The sequence below is a fragment of the Rhinoderma darwinii genome, unplaced genomic scaffold (assembly GCF_050947455.1).
Source record: "Rhinoderma darwinii isolate aRhiDar2 unplaced genomic scaffold, aRhiDar2.hap1 Scaffold_1582, whole genome shotgun sequence".
NCBI lineage: Eukaryota > Metazoa > Chordata > Amphibia > Anura > Rhinodermatidae > Rhinoderma > Rhinoderma darwinii.
The window spans coordinates 53,628-58,759 of record NW_027461985.1 but is presented as its reverse complement, the minus strand read 5'-3'; positions in this window follow the sequence as shown (position 1 = coordinate 58,759).

Genomic DNA, 5,132 nt, shown 5'->3' with positions numbered 1-5,132 from the left:
GGATGCAGTACTGTCTGGGTGGATCGATACAGCTTCTTATACCACACCGCATGGTGCTGTATTACTTCAGGACATGATCTGACAAGTCCACCCCTCCCATGTACCTATTGTAGTCCAGGATGCAGTCTGGTTTGGGGTTCTCTGTACTGGTACCTCGTACAGGTACATGGGTATTGGTGTGGCCATGTATTGTTGTCAATACAAGGACATCTCTCTTGTCCTTGACACACAATATGTTGCTGCTAGAATGTGCCCTGCTCTCACCCCTTCTTGTTTTCCCAAGCAGAGTCTTAGGGAGGCCTCTCATACTTTTTCTAGCAGTGCCGCATGCTGCAGTACTTCTGGAAGCGAGGCACATAGATAGTGGGAAGCTGGTATAAAAGTTATCCAGGTAGAGGTGGTAACCCTGGTCCAGCAGTGGATTGCACCAAATCCCACACAAGTTTTGCATTAAGTCCCAGTAAGGAGGGGCATTCTGGGGGCTGAATACTGGTGTCCTTCCCTTCATATATCCTAAATTTGTACGTATACCCTGATGCACTCTCGCACAGCTTATACATCTTCACGCCATACCTTGCCCTCTTACCCGGCAGGTACTGGCGGAATTGAATCCTCCTTTTAAAATGTACCAAGGACTCATAAATAGAAATACAATTCCCGGGGGTGTATTTTTGGGAAAACCGGGCACTGAAATAGTCTAATAGGGGTCTCCGTTTATACAAACGGTCAAAACTAGGGTAATCTCGGGGTGGGCACTGCTCATTATCAGTATAATGTAAGAAGCAAAGTATTGCGTCATAACGCATCCTGGACACGGCCATGCGGTACATCGCGGTGTGGTATAAGAAAAAGCCTCTTTTTTTGTTATTTAAGGTTCCAGTTCAGTTCTGAAGTGGCTTTGAGGGACCTATATATTAGAAACCCCTTTAACCCCTTCCCGCTCCTTGACGTACTATTACGTCATGGCAGCTGTATCGTTCGCGCTCCATGACGTAATAGTACGTCACGGGAGTAACGGCCGTTTCGGCCGTCCTCCCGACACATACAGGAGCTGTGACGCTGCTGTCTTGTTCAGCAGCTGTCACAGCTCCTACAGCGGGGACCGATCGCTGTGTCCCCGCTGATTAACCCCTTAAAAGCCGCGTTCTATAGAGATCGCGGCTTTTTAGGGGTTAAGCTGCCATCGCCGGCCTGCTACGCGATAGCGGCCGGCGATGGTGACTATGGCAACCGGACACCAAACAATGGCGTCCGGCTATGCCATAGACGGAAGCCTAGTGGGTCCTGACAACGTCAGGACCCACTATGCTTGCTGTCAGTGAGTAGCTGACAGTTCTAATGCACTGCACTACGCATTTAGTGCAGTGTATTAGAATAGCGATCAGGGCCTCCTACCCTCAAGTCCCCTAGTGGGACAAAGTAATAAAGTAAAAAAAAAGTTAAAAAAAGATGTGTAAAAATAAGAAAATAAAAGATTTAAAAGTAATAAAAGTAAAAATCCCCCCTTTTCCCTGATCAGTCCTTTATTATTAATAAAAATATATAAACAAATAAACTATACATAATTGGTATCGCCGCGTCCGTAACGGCCTGAACTACAAAACTATTTCGTTATTTATCCCGCACGATGAACGCCGTAAAATAAAATAATAATAAACCGTACCAGAATCACAATTGTTTGGTCACTTCACCTCCCAAAAAATGGAATAAAAAGAGATCAAAAAGTCGCATGTACCTAAAAATGGTACTGATCGAAACTACAGTTTGTTACGCAAAAAATAAGTCCTCGCACGGCTTTATTGATTGAAAAATAAAAACGTTATGGCTCTTAGAATAAGGTAACACAAAAAGTGAATGATTGTTTACAAAACATATTTTATTGTGCAAACGCCATAAGACATAAAAAAAAAAACTATAAACATCTGGTATCGCCGTAATCGTATCGCCCCGCAGAATAAAGTGAATATGTCATTTATAGCGCACGGTGAACGCTGTAAAAAAAAAATAATAAAAAAACAAATAGTAGAATTGCTGTTTTTTAGTCACCACGCCACTTAAAAATAGAATAAAAACTGATCAAAAAGCCGCATGCACCCCAAGAAAACTACAATGGATTCCTCAAGGGGTCTAGTTTCCAAATTGGGGTCACTTTTGGGGGGTTCCCAATGTTTTGGCACCACAAGACCTCTTCAAACCGGACATGGTGCCTAATAAAAAAGAGGCCTCAAAATCCACTAGGTGCTCCTTTGCTTCGGAGGCCGGCGCTTCAGTCCATTACCGCCCGAGGGCCACATGTGGGATATTTCTCAAAACTGCAGAATCTGGGCAATAAGTATTGAGTTGCGTTTCACTGATAAATCCTTTTGTGTTATAAAAAAAATGGTATAAAGAGGATTTTCTGACAAAAAAAAAAATTTACATTTCACCTCTACTTTGCTCTACATTTTTGTGAAACACCTAAAGGGTTCATAAACTTTCTAAATGCTGTTGTGAATACTTTGAGGGGTCTAGTTTCTAAAATGGGGTATTTCATAGGGGTTTCTAATATATGGGCTCCTCAAAGCAACTTCAGAACTGAACTGGAACCTAAAAAAATAAATAAATGAGGCAATACTTTGCTTCTTACATTATACTGATAATGAGCCGTGCCCACCCCGAGATGACCCCAGTTTTGACCGTTTGTATAAACGGAGACCCCTATGAGACCGTTCCAGTGCCCGGTTTTCCCCAGCATACACCCCGAGAAGTGTATTTCTATTGATGAGTCCCTGTTACATTTTAAAGGGAGGGTTCAATTCCGCGAGTACCTGCCGGGTAAGAGGGCAAGGTATGGCGTGAAGATGTATAAGCTGCGAGAGTGCATCAGGGTATACCTACAGGTTTAGGATATATGAAGGAAAGGCCACCCCCAAACCAGACTGCATCCTGGACTACAATAGGTACATGAGAGGGATGGACTTGTCAGATCAAGCCCTGAGGCCCTACAGCGCTATGCGGTGTGGTATAAGAAGCTGGCCGTGCACATCATACAGATGGCTTTGTACAATGCGTACGTGCTACGTCGATGTGCAGGCCAGACGGGAACTTTCCTGGAATTTCAAGAGGTGATTATCAAGAACCTAATCTTTAGGGACCAAGAAGGGGGGGCACCCAGTACTTCTGGAAGCGGGGCCACACGCATCGTACCAGGGCGGCAACACTTTCCAGGGGAAGTTCCCCAAACTGGCAAGAAGGGAAAAAGTCAAAAGAGGTGCAAAGTCTGCTATAAGAGGGCGATAAGGGATGACACAATATATCAATGTGACACGTGTCCCGAATAACCAGAGCTCTGTATGAAAGAGTGTTTTAAAATTGATCATACATCCCTTGGTTTATAATTTACCCCAATTTTACTTACCCTGATGCACTCCGCACAGCTTATCCCCCCTCGTCTTTCCCCTCTGAGCCCTGCTGTGTGCCCAGGCAGCTGATAACAGCCACATGTAGGGTATTGCCATACCCGGGAGAACCCACATTACAGTTTATGGGGTGTAGGTCTCCGGTCAAAATGCTCACTACACCTCTAGATGAATGCCTTAAGGGTGTAGTTTTTAAAACGGGGTCACTTCTTGCGGGTTTCAACTGTACTGGTACCTCAGGGGCTTCTGCATACATGACTTCGCACTAGAAAATCCCCAGTAGGCCAAATGGTGGTCCTTTCCTTCTAAACCCTCCCATGGGCCCAAACGGCAGATTATCACAACAAATGGGGTATTGCGGCACTCAGAACAAATTGCGCAACAGAATGGGGTATTTTGTTTCTTGTGAAAATAAGAAATTTTCAGCCAAAACTACATATTATTTGTAAAAAATAATTTTGTTTTCATTCCCAGCCCAATTCAAATAAGTTCTGTGAAGAAACTATGGGGTCTAAATGGTCACATTACCCATAAATGAATTCCTTGAGGGGTGTAGTTTCCAAAATGGGGTCACTTCTGGTGGGTTTCCATTGCTTTGATACCTCTGGGGCTCTGCAAATGCGACATGGCAGCCGAAAACCAATCCAGCAAAATCTGGACTCCAAAGAACACACAGCGCTCCTTCCCTTCTGAAGCCTCCCATGGGCCCAAACGGCAGTTTATTGCCACAAATGGGGTATTACTGCACTCAGGAGAAATTGGGCAACAAAATTGAGCATTTTGTTCCCTGTGAAAATAAGAAATTTTGATCACAAATGATATTTTATTGGAAAAAATGTCATTTTTTTAATGTCACAGCCCAATTGAAATAGGTGCTGTGAAAAAACGGTGTGCTCAAAATGCTAACAACAACCATAAATGAATTCCTTGAGGGATGTAGTTTCCAAAATGGGGTCACTTTTGGTGGGTTTCCATTGCTTTGATACCCCTGAGGCTCTGCAAATGCGACATGGCACCCGAAAACCAATCCAGCAAAATCTGGACTCCAACAAACATATAGCGCTCCTTTCCGTCTGAGCCCTCCCATGGGCCCAAACGGCAGTTTATCACCACAAATGGGGTATTGCCACACTAAGGACAAACTGGGCAACCAAATGGGGTATTTTGTTCCCTGTGAAAATAAGAAATTTTGATCACAAATGACATTTTATTGGAAAAAACAACATTTTTTTCATTTCACAGCCCAATTCAAATAGGTGCTGTGAAAAAACTGTGCGGTCAAAATGGTAACAACAACCATAAATTAATTCCTTGAGGGGTGTAGTTTCCAAAATGGGGTCAATATTGGGGGATTCCTACTGTTTTGGCACCTCAACACCTCTTCAAACCTGGCATGCTGCCTAAAATATATTCTAATAAAAAAAGAGGACTCAAAATGCACTAGGTGCTTCTTTGCTTCTAGGGCTTGTGTTTTAGTCCACGAGCGCAGTAGGGCCACATGTGGGACATTTCTAAAAACTGCAGAATCTGGACAATACATATTTAGTAGTGTTTCTCTGGTAAAACCTTCTGTGTTACAGAAAAAAAAATGAATAAAATTGAAATTCCGCAAGAAAAATGAAATTTGCAAAGTTCACCTCCACTTTGCTTTAATTCCTGTGAAATGCCTGAAGGGTTAAAAAACTTTCTAAATGCTGTTTTGAATACTTTGAGGGGTCTAGTTTTTAAAATGGG